Source organism: Antechinus flavipes, chromosome 3 (genome assembly GCF_016432865.1).
Source record: "Antechinus flavipes isolate AdamAnt ecotype Samford, QLD, Australia chromosome 3, AdamAnt_v2, whole genome shotgun sequence".
Classification (NCBI taxonomy): domain Eukaryota; kingdom Metazoa; phylum Chordata; class Mammalia; order Dasyuromorphia; family Dasyuridae; genus Antechinus; species Antechinus flavipes.
In genome coordinates, this window is record NC_067400.1 from 51,859,840 (window position 1) to 51,875,199 (window position 15,360).

Below are 15,360 nucleotides of genomic sequence, written 5' to 3' on the forward strand. Positions count from 1 at the left end.
GATAGGAGGGAAGTATCTTTTATCTTTAAATAATAGTGACCACCATATTTGACCAGAGTTTTGCTTCCTCTCCTGGTTGGCTTTATTTACATTGTTGTTCACCTGTCTTTGATCACCCTCATTATACTGTTGATCTCAGAGATTTAGTAAACAGCAACAGCAAAGCCCTCTTATCTTATTTCTTAAACAAATGTTAATGGTTAGGTATTATATCCCAATTTCTCCTTCCCATCAGAAAGTGTAATTACTAAGTATCAGGATTAGAAGACTCACTAAGTGGATTCGTTACCAATTTTAGGAAAGTTTCTTTAGTAGGTTGATTTTGATTTGGGCTGGAGGAGAGGAGTGGTGAGTTTGATCTGTTGTAATTAAATTCCCTCATCATCATCTTCCTGTATTTTTCCAAAATTGAATTTCTCTGATGTGTCCACAGTCCGTAGAAGAATAAAAACTAGCTCAAAAGGGAATCTTTCCTAAGAGACTAACTGGATGAAAAACAAAAACAAAATTCCTCCAGACATTGGATAAAGCAAATGCTTCATCCTCCCTTGGACTCTTTCCACCTTTATGTGGCAATTGGTAATCTTTTAAAAACTCTAGTTACTTTGATCACCAAGGAGTAGCTTTTATTTACAGAGTTGGCAGAAAAGAGTTGAAAACATAAAAGCAATAAACTATACTTAATTCTGAACAAATGTTTTATGTTAGTTATAACAGAAAGATTGAGAAACTGACTTTCTTGCTATTCCTTTATGGAAATCAATAAAAGACTGCGCATGCATTGGGTCAAATTTCAGTTACTGGAATTCAGACTTTTGTGTTTCATTATTCATTCATTCATTTATTCATTTATTTAATGACTATCTGCTATGTCCAAGACAGAGTGTTAGGCGTTCTGGGAATAGCATTATGAGGAATGACATAAATAGCCTTTACCTTCAAATAACTTGAAGTCAATCAATCCCATTGTTGGAGTTCATTCATTCAATAAACATTAATTAAGTATCTACTATGTGCCAAGAACTATGCTAAATAAATATTGAGTTTAGAAAAAGAAGCAAAAGATTGTCCCTGATTCGATGCCCAACTTACAAAATAAAAAACTTGAAAAAGAAATGGAAATTGTAGATAAAATTCTAAAATTCATCTTTTTCAATCTCCTTCTCCAAAGTGTCAACCTACCAATATTTGCTAATCCCTAGAATTCCCTTTTAAAAAGTCAAATGAAATAAAAAAAAAAAATAGGACTAAAACCCAAGAATTTGTGGTTAAAAAGAGACAAAAATAAAACACTAAAACCAAAACAACTCCAAGGATTTTATCGTGTATCTGATTCAAGGAAAATAAAAATATGACAAACTCAGAGAGATTCATCACAATGACAGTTTTTCTCACAAAAACCCTCAATTTTTTGGCCTTATTGAATATTTACTCCCAGGTTTTTTTAGATATGTTACCTTTTAGTGTATAGAAATACTCACAGATAAAGGTTAAAGATGAAAAGAACTTTAGAGATCTTCCAGTCCCACTCCTTTCTCCAGATCAGAATTGTGAGAAAAGAGGTCTTAGACTTTAATGTATTTTCAGTTTTGTGCGTAATACAGAATTTCTGAGGCAGGTTTAGCCAAAAAGTCCTAGAAATGGAACTTACTCCCACCCCTGACCACCATCTCTTTCCTCTGCATGTCAATGATGTGAACAACATTTGTGGGGAAAAGATCTGCCACTTCAACACCACCAACACCAACTGCTATAAATGTAGAACCTCAGGAATAGTAGTGCTTCCCCAGACTATCAGCCAGCCCTTCTTCCCACCTGGCCCCCATAATCCAGTGGAGCAACTCTTTTGGGGAAAGAACATGCTATTCCCATCATTATTAGTTTCACCTGCTGACCATCTGCCTCCAAATGGATAGACAAATAAAATCTTGGACAGCCAGTACTCTCTGGATGGGTAGCAAAGGATCTAAAGGGAGAACCAAGGGTGCCATATATCACAGAGGTGAACCACTGCTACCATATTTCCCCAGACTCTAGTTCTAAATATCACAAGACCCTATACCCAAGAACCCCAGAAATATCAGTGCCCTTCTAGGTCCCTGGTATTGCTTTCAGCATAGACCTAATGACCATAGTTTAATGAGAGCAAACTTTGTGGAAATGGAATTTGTCCATTGACTTTGCAGGTGCTACAGCTCCTGCTTGCTCCATAGCCACAATGGTTGAAGACTCAGAAAAGAAAGCCTTCCCTCCTCCTTGGCAAACAATTCAACATCAGAGAAAGATATATTTTTATCAATGGAAATGATATTTTAAAAGGTGCTTTTACACTATAAGGAACATTGGACTTTCCATTTGACTTGTGTCTGAATCCTTCAAAACTTGTCACCTTCTGGCAACTAAAGTGAGATTCAGAGACCAGGGTGACTTTGTTGCATTCCAATTTACAAAGACAGAACTCTGCACACAGTAAACACTTAGTAAAAGCTTTTGTAGTCCTTCACTCGAAGATGAAGCAACTAAAGTTCTATGATTTGATCAAAGGCCCACGGTGAGTAAGTGACTGAGTTGGAACTTAAACTCACTCCTTGATCATTAACTGTGGGACAAGAGAAACTTCAGTTGTGAACCTGTGTAACTTAAAACTGAAAGCTGGAGTAGCAATGATCACTTTAAAAGAATAATAAGGCAACTCAATGGGAAAATCAGATGTGATTGACACATGTCATTTTTCACCCAACTTTTTAGGAACATATCTGTTGGGTAGAACTAGAGGTTTGCACAGCTGCTCACTAGCTGCAATGGTATTATTGAGAGAACATTCCAAATAATTTTTTAAAATTATATTTTGCATGACTTCAGATGTATAATGGGTAACATTTTTGGTCTTTTCAAGCAGAGGAGGGTAAAGGGAGGGAGAGAATTTGTAATAAAAAATTTTTAAATGGATATTTTAAAAAGAGAGAAAACATTCCTAAGTGAGAAACAGGCAATTGACAAAGCCCCCAAAGGGAGAGAGAACACATTTTCTTAGCCTTTTTTTCCACTCCATGGTTAATATTGCCATTATTCTGAATTTATATTTTCATAATATCCTTGTTGAATGAATGCCAGATTTTTTTTATTGAACCCATAATTTCATTGGAATAGTTGTTCAGTCTTCTTCAGTTGTGTCTCACTCTTCGTAGATCTCACTTAGGGTTTTCTTGGCAAAGATTCTAGAGTGGTTTGCCATTTCCATCTCCAGCTCATTTTACAGAGGAGGAAACTGAGGCAAACAGGAATAAGTGACTTGTCCATGGTCACACAGCTACTAAGTGTCTGTGGCTGGATTTGAACTCAGAAGGATGAGTCTCCCTGAGTACAGAGCTAGCACTCCAGGCACTATGGCATCCCCTAGCTACCCCAACCACAACAACATAATTTCATTAGAACTAGAGACATCTAATAAAAACCTCTATCAATGTATATTTGCTCTGTGACTTCTAGTCTTAGAGTTGGCTAGGGACACCAAGAAATTTATTGGTTTGTCTGGGAATGCAGAGCTATATATATGTCAGAGGCTGAACTTGAACCCACAGCTACCTCACTCCAAACTCAGCTCTTCATCTACCCTCACATGCTCTTACGCTATATCTTGCTAGATAAAGTGGCACCATGGGGAACAAAGCACAGGGCCAGGAGTCAGAAAAACCTGAATTTAAATTGGATCTCAGATACTTGCTGTGAGATCTTAGCTAGTCACTTAACCCAATTGCCTCATTTGGAATTGGATTTGTTCTGCCTGATCCCAGAAGGTAGAGTCAGGAGAAATGGGCACAATATTCAGAGAGCAGATTTCACCTCAGTCAGTGTAAAGGAAAGTCATCCTAAAAGTTAGAGCTACCCAAAATGGAATGTGCTACCTTGCCAGGACTGGGTTAACTCTAGCTACAGGGGTCAGATGACTATTTGTTTGTTATATCATAACAGCTTCTGATTAAATGTAGATTGGAATAGAGTATTTCCAAAGCCCTTTCCAACTCAGATTCAGTGATTTTTCCCTTCTAGATGCCTAATTCTAAGGCCCAATTCACCCAATCTCCTGTTTTTTTTTTTTTAAATTAAGATTCCTATTTCAAATGAAGTAATAATAAGTGCTTAGTGCAGTGGCTAGTATATAATAGGCATTTAATAAATGCTTGTTCTCCCTTGCCCCAATTTCATAGGAAATTATGATCTGATCTAGACTTCAAGAGATAAATTAGCAATGGCTAATAACGACCCATGTTGATACGTTAAGGTTTGCAAAGTCCTTTACCCATTAACAACTCTGGTAAGTAGCTGCTATATTATACCCATTTTTTCAGATGAGGGACCTGAATCTGCATTTGAATTCAGGTCTTTCCAACTCCAGGCCCGCTGCTCTATGGTCTTTAGCTGTCTCTATGTATATGGGATACAGCTATGGTTTCCTGCCTTCTGCCCATGTGTCTAATCTATCATAACCTTTTCCAGACTATAACTTCTTAAGCTCCACATAAAATGACTTGCTTTGTTACTATCAATAGCACATCAGGGGACACTTAATTAAATTGTTGTAAGATGATGATGAATACAAGAGCTTCTGACTCACAGATTGACTGATCTAGGCTCCCAAGTCACCAAGAATAGTCAACGGTATTAATCAGAAAAATCACTTGAGCCAGCACTAAAAAAAAAAAAAAAAAAAATTAGGCCTACTGAAACTCAAGCTCTTCTATAGAAAGTACTAGAGATGAACAGTTTGACTAATTTTTTGCCTATTCTAACCTATTAAAAAATTCAAATTTGTCTGTAAAATTTAGAATTTTTAAAATGTTCCTTTTTACTTGCCAAAGCTAAAACCAACTCAAAACAATGATGTGGACCTTGGCAATTAGACGTCCATGAAACTGATGTAGAATATAAAGTAGGCAAAGCCCCCAGGAGACGGAAAGGTCTTTTATGTTGTTAACTTTTTATAGTCAAAGGAGACATCGATGACTATCTGGGTATGTGGGCACACTAAAAAGAACAATGCGTGACCAATAGCTCTCTCTGTCCAGTGCACATGGAGGAAAGTGTTCCTTAATTCCTAGCTACAGCGTCCATTTCTATTTACTGGTTCTCCTCGCATCACTGACCCCCAATCCCATCCCCCACCTCCTACCTCTCCTGGCACTTCAAAGTCCCCGACGGACCGGAGCTTCTGTGTCACCACATGCTCAATTCAGACCAATTCAGTGAAAGTAAGCTCCCCTGGCCGCCTTTCCTGCCTTTCCTCCGCCTCCACCCCATTTCTCAACATCGCCTTCAGGCATTTGTTGGCCTGCTCTGGGATTGAGTTCAAACTTATGAAGAAACTCCGGTAATTTGCTGGGGTTAAGGGTTTGGTTTAATACAACACCATAACACATAAGAGAAACAATGGGAATCAGTGGGTAGAGAACTAGCTTCAGGAAAAAAAAAAGTTCAAGACCATCATCAATCCGCTTCCCCCGCCCCCAAAATAAAACCTCACAACCCAAACCGTGAGGATTGTGTTCAGTGGACAAGAGCTTGAACCTCCCAGGGCCTTTAGGTAGGATTCTAAGACTACAAATTGAAGATAAAGCGACAAAATATCTCGTTAGAGGGAGTTTCCCCGCATGGTAGTGTCTCATACCAATGGAATCACAGATCCGGTTCCTATTCTATAACTTAAAATAACACTCATTCAAATGCCACTCGCAAGTTTTCAAAGCGCTTCATGTACTTGATCTTATTTAGTTTCAGAACAACCTTATGAAGATTGTGGTACAGACATTATCATTTTTTATTTCTACAGAGGGAAAACACCGAGGAATAAAAAGGTTAAGCGGGCTTTGTCCTTGGTTAGGCAAGTAGCAAAAAGTATCAGAGCCGGCATTCAAACTGAAGTCTTCCTTACTCTATCTGAAACTCTATACACGGCACAACGCAGCCTCTCTACTGAAATACATATAAGATTTTTTACAAAATTCAAATAATGTTTTCTGTTAGAATTCTAAAGCTGGAGAAACAAATCTTATCATTTTCATTAATATTGTTAATAATGATGATTGTAATCAAGCTAATGAGATAAATTATCTCAACCATGTAAAGGGAAACATGAGCTTAATTATGCATATTTCAAAAGGAACATTTCCCAATATTTAATACATTAAAAAAATCTCTGAGACCTTCCTAGTGTCAGGCAACCATGACTTTTTCCATTGCAAGTGATCGAGGCATGAAGAAGGTAGGTGATTCCTCTAAGGCCACACAGAAAATCAGTGGCAATGATGACGTACAAAATTATGTTTTCACGATTCCTAGTCCATCAGACACAACTGCACTGACACACAGCCACTCTTTCTTTTGCTTCCGATTTCCTTGCATAAAGAAAGGTGGATTTCCCTCACCTCATCCCATCACCCCAAACCCCATGAAAATAAGGAGGCACTGTATTAGGATACTGACCTGAAGTTTTGCAAAAGTCAAGATCACTGTCCATTTTGGCCCAGGACAGGTTCCATATCAAAATGGAATCTGCTGGACTGGAAAGCACTCTCTGTGGAAAGTTCACTGACAAAGGAGAACACTTTGCTTCAGGCTATCAGGCCCTACCATCCCACACACATCCTCACAGTAAGTTTTCTTATAGACAGTGTTGGGAGATTACGTCAGACTTGCTCATGTGACAGGGTATTAGAAACACAGGCATCAGATCTCCAAAACAGATTTCAAAACAGAAGCCCTTTATAGCATTGAGCTGAGTCTAGGAAAAGGAAAATCCTCTCGCTTTTGCCGATCAAACACACTAAAAAGGGGGCCCAAGAAGTGCTTTATTTACTTGACTTTTAAGGATACAAATTATCTAGGTTCTAAAGGCATATTATGAAAAGCAAAGTGGATTAGCATTCATGTAAACTTAATGCCAAAATAAATTAAGTTAAATTATTCTTAATCTACAAAGGGGATTGATTCTTGGGACACCTTCTCTTTGAATATATTCTCTTACAGAGGTAAACATTCAGTTGCTGGACTTGTGCTTGCCTGTACAGAGGGAATCAGAATGAGTAGAGTTCATGTCCCTCAATGTTCTAACAGGCTCAAATTTAAGACTTCACGTTGCTGGGTTTAGAGGTTTTTGAAAAGGTATTTCTGTTTGTTTTCGTGTGTGTGTGTGTGTGTGTGTGTGTGTGTGTGTGTGTGTGTATCTCCCTCTCTTCCTGTCTCTCTGTCTCTCTCTGTGCGTCTCTGTGTGTGTGTCTCTCTTGGTCTCTGTATCTGTCTTTCTCTCTATCTCAGTCTAGCTGTCTCTCGGTCTCTCAGTCTCGGTCTCTCTTGGTCTTGGTCTCGGTCTCTCTCGGTCTCTGTCTCAGTCTCTGTCTCGGTCTCTCTCAGTCTCTGTCTCTCTCGGTCTCTCTTGGTCTCTGTCTCGGTCTCTGTCTCGGTCTCTCTCAGTCTCTGTTTCGCTCTGTCTCTCTTGGTCTCTCAGTCTCTCACTCTGTCTCTTTCAGTCTCTCGAGTCTCTGTCTCTGTGTGTGTTTCTCTGTATGTGTGTGTGTGTGTGTGTGTGTGTGTGTGTATGTGTCTGTCTGTCTTGGTCTCTGTTTCTGTCTCTCGGTCTCGGTCTCACTGTCTCTTGGTCTCTCAGTCTCTGTCTCTCTCGGTCTCAGTCTCTCTCAATCTCAGTCTCTCTGTCTTGGTATCTCTCAGTCTCTGTCTCGCTCTGTCTCTCTTGGTCTCTCAGTCTCTCCCTCTGTCTCTGTCTAGCTCTCTCTGTCTCTCGCTCTGCTTCTCTCGCTCTCACTCTGTCTCTCTTTATCTCTGTGTCTGTCTCTCTCTCTGTCTCTGTCTCTTTTGTAAACAGAATAACCTTTCAGAGTGTTCCGTATCACTTGGAGTTCACCTCTATGTGTAACTTGCATGGATACCGGCAAACTGGTTTTAAGGTAATCTGAACATCAAGCCCCTAGGTAGGTATCTATTACTCTCTCACAATAAAGAATCTGCCTCAAAAGCTCTTTCAAATGCCATTTTCTTGGGGAGCTTATTAAAATGATCAGCTGATTTTCTGATAGCCTTGCCTGTTCCCAAGTTTTAAAACATTTCCTTATTTAGGTTTTAATCTGGACAGAGCAGTATTATCTACCCCTGGACACATTTTCTGATTTTCACGTTTACAGCTTTCCCAAGGAGAAGGAGGCTCCGGCCATTGGCAAGAATGTGACATCCTAAAGCCAGATAAGACACTTGCTATTGTATCACTGCTAAGCTAGCTGAATGCCCCCTCCTTCGGGAGGACCCCCCAAGCTACTGTCCCACACTAACCACTAGCCCTCGCTGCACCAACCCGGAAGTCTATTGAACAACCACAAAGAACTTAATTGCTAACAGAGTTTCCTGGCCAACTTGGTTAGAACTCTCTGTGCACAACAAGAAGGTTCCACAGGTCTGCCTGACTTCACATGAACAGTTGAGGAGGACCAAATGGTGTGAAATCCAAGGTATAAAGCTTCAGCCCGACGTGGGTCCCGGGAGGAAGAGGCTACGTTTATGTTTCATCTCCTGATCTTCTGAGTCCAATCAATGCATGAATAGCCCAACAAGCTGAGACTGGTGGTACCATATACCGTGTCTCAGGGCTGTGCCCTGCTTGCTATCAAGAACTAGCCACAGCGGTCCACTAAAGCACGGAACAAAGTACCACACCTAAGTCTTTCTTATCTCAAATGGACAGCATGAAGTTAACACAGATTTGGATACTCTATTCCACCAGCAATTTTTGTTTAGACTCATTTTTTTCAGAGGGACCCTGTTAATATGAGGCATTACAAAAGCCTCCAAGACCAATCAGGAAGCATTAAGTAGTTACTACAGGAAGAACAATGCTCATACCTCCTGGAATCCCTCATTTTTTCCTTCAAAACAATTCAAGTTACATCTTTTGATTAGGGTAGTTCCTTCTCCTCTAAGGTGACTTTTGGGTGCAACTTGTATATACCTAGAGAAGTCAGTGTGGTCTCTCACCTCAGAATGGAAAATCTTCAAGGGCAGGGATTGCTTAGCTACTTTTGTTTTTGCATCCCAAGAGCTTAGCACAGCACGGGCATATAGTAAGCATTTAATAAATGCTTGCTAACGGGTTGTTATTATTATTGGTGTTGTGGTTGTGTTGTGTGTGTGTGTTTTCCCTTCGGGGAATTCTCATTTTAGATCTGTAGCATGCTTACTTAGGGCTGGCTTGGTTTTGGTCCAAAATCATTTGTCTCCCAGACTTATTACATGCCCTACTCTCCATTCAACTTTTAATTTACCCATACTGAATTTTATTTGTCTCTCAGGGTGGAAAAGCCTACAGTTTTTCTGTTTGACACACACACATGTACCCACAAACGTGTGCATATGCATCTATATACACATATATTTAAACATATTATTTAATATATATTAAATATATGAATACATTATAACCTATATAATACACACACATATATGTTATATACATAACATAATATATATATTATGTTATAACAACAAACAATATATAATATAGTATATATGCCATATACACATGTATATTATGTATACACATGTGTGCATATATGCACCTTTTTAGGGAATTGAGCCAGATTTAAACATGGACTAGGGAACACTAGGGAGGAGAAGGAGAGCAGGCTTTGATGGGTGCTGCTGCCTGATCCCCATGGGAAAGACTTGTCTCACTTCGGCTGTGTGGTCACCTTCACGGACAGTGTTGCCTTGCTAAGGGGATGTGGCTTCCAGCAGTTGCTGCTACTGTACATCTGTGCAAACAACCACAAGCCGCTCAAGCGTGAGCTCTGTTAGCTCACTTCAAATTAAGCATGAGCAGGTTTCTCCTAGAGATATGGAGAATGCAGGCGAACCGCGTATGGGGGAAAGCAGAAAGCTGAGTCAGCAGGGCTGAACATTCACCTGATTAAAAACTTTAAGGTTTAGAAGAAGAAGAAATTCTCCTTCCAAGATTCCACTCCTATCCTCCTACATACACATTTTTGATCCTTATACCGTTGCTATTCCTTCTTCTTCCCCTCATTACTTTGTATTTTTACATTTACTCATTACATTATTACGAATAAAACTTTGTTATTTACACGTATACACGCTACATGTTGCAGTAGAATATAAACTCCCTGAGGGCAGGAACTATTTTGTTTCTCTTTGTATCTCTAGCACTTAGAATGGGTCGAAGAGCTCTCAGGGAGTCTCCAGATTGAGTCACTTATCCGGTTGATTCTTCTCTCAGCTGTAAGCAATTGGAATCAAGAAGACCTGGATTTAAGTTGGCAAATTAGCCTCCTGACAAAGGGGAAAATTTGCCTTTTCTACCACTTGTGGGGTTTTTCGTTCAGAAGCTCTACACCCAAACAGGTGCTGTAGAGACATTTTGTGATTCTACCGCTTGCTATCTGCCTGCTCGCTAATTCTAACTAACCCCTACAGAGAGACTGTACTGGGAGAAAAATAGCAAAAGGTTATTTATAGAAGTATGGAGGCTGGTGCCTCATGCTGGTCCCAAACAAGGCCTTCAGCGAGATAAGAAGGGAAGGACAATCAATGATAGCCTAACATTATAAAGACTATGCCAAAACAAAATGGGAAGTTTAAAGATTGTGCTCTTATGACTGGTCAGACCACAGAGAATGTACTGATTTTGTTGGGGGGGGGGGGGGAGGAGGGGTAGGCACGGAGAAGTTTGAGATGGACCAATGTTTGTGATTCCATCAAAATTGTGAGAAAATCCAATTGTGGAAAGTCCCTTCATAATCAAAAATCAGCAACTTCTCTCTAATGTAGTCTCAAAGAATTGTATAAAACAAAAATTGTGATTTAAAAAAAAAGAGAAAATGTGATTTGGTTATATAGCTGAAGTAAAATTTTAATACGAGTCTTTCTGATTCCAATGCTCCCAACTATTATGCTATATTGCCTTTCACTATAATTAATAAAGGTCACAGATATTTATATTATTATAGCTGCTCTGTACTGCAGACTTGCTAAGTTAGGCTAGTTTTGTGTATATGTGTGTGTGAATGTGAGTGTGTGTGAGTGTGTGTGTGTGTTTGTGTGTGTATGTGTGTAGGCTGGTAGCATGTCTATTTATATGTGTGATGTATATGGAGGCCAATAATACCTTTCTTGGCTCTCATTAGTCTGGAGACTTAATTATGTCCACTCTTCAAAGGACATTTGAATAACCCAAATGCAATTTCAAAGTTGAAATCAAAATTGGAATCAACAATACTGGACAAAAGCACAAAAGAACCAGGAGGTAGATGAGGCCCCAGGGCAAGGAGTGGGGCTGAATATGAGAAATGTGTGTGTTTTATGTATGTATACACATACACACATAATTGCAAAGTATTATTTCAATTTGTGGAGCAAAGAAAAAAATGACAAGTTTGCTGATTTTAAAAACATATTCAGAAATACAAAATCTCTGTGAAAGCGTAAATGCACATCGGCTGCAAATAAAGCGTGCTATTTTCATCCTGCTGCCTGCACAGATGTGACTCGGTGTTCCCATACTGTATCTGCTCTTTGTGCAGCTGTTAGCAGAAACATGATTGTATTTTTGGCCCCATTTCTATAGTGTGCTAACTATCGCTTAATGTCATTAGTATTCAGTTCCATCTCTGGCAAAGTCCTCCCTCCCTTCAGTCCCCCCTTCTATCTCAATAGGTCCAGGGTTCTCCAGCTGGGTCTCTGCAAGAAGCCTTGGGCTCTTTGGCCTAGAACCTCAAGGGTCAATTGTGGGAGAGGAAGAGGAAGAAGGAGTGGAGGAGAAGTGTTCTGACAGGAAAGACAAAAACATTCAATGCCATTGGTCTGAAACGAAGCTGAATAGTATTTGGCTAGCATTTATTTAAGAATTTATCAAACAAGTTAGAACATTCAGAACCTGAATTTTGGCTTGCCTGCTCTGGCTCACAATGATAGCCTCATTTCAGTTCTGATGGGCCAAGCTCCATTTATGTATACTTCTTGTTTAAATTGATACCATGTCTATCCTACTCCAGTTGTTCAATACCACTTCAATTCCCAATGGTCTTTCAGAGATGGGAAGTAGCATACCACATTTACCAGTTTTTTCAGGACCTGGAATCTCCCTGGTCTGGGCTGCATGACTTGAATTCCTCAGTGACAGATAGCTAAAAACTCTCTTACTTATCTTGGCTTCCAACTATTGTAACTTCAAACCATTTTTGTGCTATCTTTTCCAGTCCAAGGGCCAAGAAAATCAAAATAAGATTTGAGCAGCTCATCCATCATCCATTATCAGCATTGCATCTATTCCAAGCAGTGTCCCTCTCTTTTTAGTGATCCTCTTCTTTTCCTCAACATTGTTTTACAAACTAACAACTCTTTCCTCAGATTTTCTCGCCTTAAGCTATTAAATTCCTGATGCTTTTTTATAGAATCTTTCTATGCTACTATATGAACCCTCTGATGTTTGCTTTTGCTACCATCTTTTGTATGCATTTAAAAAATCTTAGTTAATAAGTTCTTCCATATTGATGTTTTTAGGGTGAGGCAATTGGGGTTAAGTGACTTCCTAGGGTCATATAGCTAAGAAATGTTAAGTATCTGAAGCAGAAATTTGACCTCAGCTGCGTCACTTCAGGGTCAGTCTCTATCCACTGGGCCATCTAGTTGCTCTCTTGACTTTTTTTTTTTTAATACAACTCCTCTCTTCTTCCTCATCAGAATTCTTTTTTTGCATCCTCAGAACTGTACTTCTACCCCCAAGCTAACTGTCCTTGTAGAATAGTAGACCATGGAATCTTCCCCTATTAGTAGGGTACCCATCTTCATACTCAAGCCCCTTTCGGTGCTCCCAAAGTCTGGGGTGCAGATCAGACTATGCCCAACTTTATTCTTTTCTATTACAAGGTGACATGTTCATTTTCCCCTAAGGATTCCAGTTTAAGAGTCAGTTTTTTCATGCTGAGAATCAGATCCAAAATAAAAGTTCCCCTTTATCTTTTGAAGGATGAAATTATCACAAAGTAAAAAAATCAAACAAACTTAGCTTTTCTCCTTTGGGCAAAAGATTTGTGTTCTACTAGATAATCAAAGTCCTCTGTCAATATTATATCATGCCTTGATATATTATCTCTTTTCCAACTTCATTTATTTTCTCTTTCTGTTTGTAATGTGCTCTAAAAATAATATAGTTTCTTCCTCCATTGATAGTCACTTAAATGTTCTCTGCCATGTTTCTTTTCCCTTTTTGGTTCTTGGACATCCTCAAAAAAGGAAATATTTTTAGTATTCAATCTATTTTTGCATTTTTTATACCTAACATGTTATTTTTTGGCCATGTTCTAGGATCATGGTTCAATCATAGATTCCAACTTATCAAACTTCAGTGACACCTATAAGGTCAAATATGCTTCTTTGGTATCAGGATCTTGTTTGCAGTAGGTATTTGTGTATTTGTGGGGTAGTGGGAAAGATCAATAATTAAGGTCTTGAATGTTCTGTTTTGTAATCATTAGCTACAATCTATTTAACAGGATAAGAAATAATTGTGTGAATTATAGCAAGAGTATAGCCCTGGGTGAAAACCTGTGTAATCTGAAATTATGATGTAAAACCAGTGGAATACTTGTGCTACTTAACTTTAGGAGTGTGACTATAATTATTTTGGATGTATATTGTGTATATACATTATGTACATAATATATATGTATATGTTTGTCTCTTTTTTTTTATTTGAGGTAATTGGGGTTATGTAACTTGCCCAGGATCACACAGCTAGGAAGTATTAAGTGCCTAAGGTCAAATTTGAATTCAAATCCTTCTGACTTCAGGGCTGGTGCTCTATCTACTGCACCACCTAGCTGCCCCTAATATCTGTCTATATATATTATATACATATGTGTGTTTATATATGTGTGTGTGTTTGTGTATCTTGTGATTATGACCATAATCACATCTGTATGTTAATCTTTATATTAAAATGAAGAAAGAAAGCCTTCTGGAATGTAAAAGACATTATTAACACATCAGAGCCCTGCAAGAAGGCATTGCTGAGTCATATACGAACAAGAAACCTATAAATAAGTACAAATTCTGTCTTTCGTGGTCTCGGAACATACTAGGCAGACTATAGACTACCACCTTTGTTTCTTTAACAAAACTTGATTTCTTTGTCCAAAAAGACCTTCCACCTTTCTTTTTTTCAGTAGGTAAGAATTAAAAGTAATGGGATTTTTGTAGTGTCTTTCTTGGATTTTATTTCCTGTGAATTTCTGGACATCTCTGCTGCTTTCTTATTCCTATGTTATACTCAGTCTAATTTGGTGGCTATGCATAGGGAATAGTATTTTACTTCCTTGCCCTTTTTTCAGTTTAAAGTCCTTTTGTTTAGATTTATGACTTCAGGAGACTATATTTTTACCAATCCTCATTCTTCTTGATTTCTCTGCAACCTTTGACTATTGATCTCCCACTTCTCCTTGATTCTCTCTTCTTTAGGTTTTCAGGACATTAATTTCTCCTGGTTCCCCTACTTGTCTGATCACTGGCTCCTTTTCATTTTCATTTAATAGCTCATCATTTACATCACTCCTGCCTTATTATGGACATCTGCCAAAATTTTCTTCTGGGTCCTTTATCTCTCTCTTAGTAAAACAATCAGGTTCCATAGATTTAATTATTATTTCTATATCTAGTCCCAGTCTTTCCACTGAGTTTCAATCCCACATAAAAATAGCCTATTGGACATTTCAAACAGATGGTTAAAAATATCTTAAATGCAACATGTTTAAAACAGTTAGCTTTTCCCCTAAACCCTCCCTTTTTCCAAACTCCCCCATTTTTGTTGAAAAACACCATAATTTTTCCAACATTTAGTGTAATCTTAGCATTACATTGGGTTCCTCATTCTCCTTCACTCTACATATTTAATTAAATTTGCCAAATTTCGCCATTCCTGTCTTCATAACATCTCTCTGTACTCACAAAACTACCATCTTGGTTCAGGTCCTCATTGCCTCTTACCTAATTTACTGAAATAATTTTCCATGTGGGCTCCCTGACTCGTCTTCTCTAGTCAAGTCCATCCTATATACAACTCCTGAAATAATTTTCCTTAATGCAGGTTTGACCATGAGACCCAAATTCCACTGGCTTCCAGCTATCTCTACAATAAAGATTTGACTCCTCTGTTTGGCTTTTAAAGATCACACAACATAGCCCTAATCTTTCTAGCATTACTGGGGACATGATTTCTACTACCCAGTATTCTTACTTATACTGGTCTCTCTGTACAACACACTCCTGTGTGCACCTCATAGAATCCCT

The 15,360-nt window shown here is 38.6% G+C and overlaps 1 protein-coding gene across 6 annotated transcripts in view; it reads right to left on the minus strand.

Annotated features, from left to right (window-relative positions):
- Positions 1-15,360, minus strand: part of ZBTB38 (zinc finger and BTB domain containing 38) — an 89,045-nt gene that overhangs the window by 7,734 nt on the left and 65,951 nt on the right. The window contains exon 1 of one of the 6 annotated variants that reach the window (XM_051983367.1): positions 6,481-6,584. The exons of the other annotated variants lie outside the window; for them this stretch is intronic. The gene's annotated coding sequence lies outside the window, so the exon portion shown is untranslated. Of the gene's footprint in view, positions 1-6,480; positions 6,585-15,360 lie in introns of those variants that run through there. 6 annotated transcript variants of the gene reach the window in all.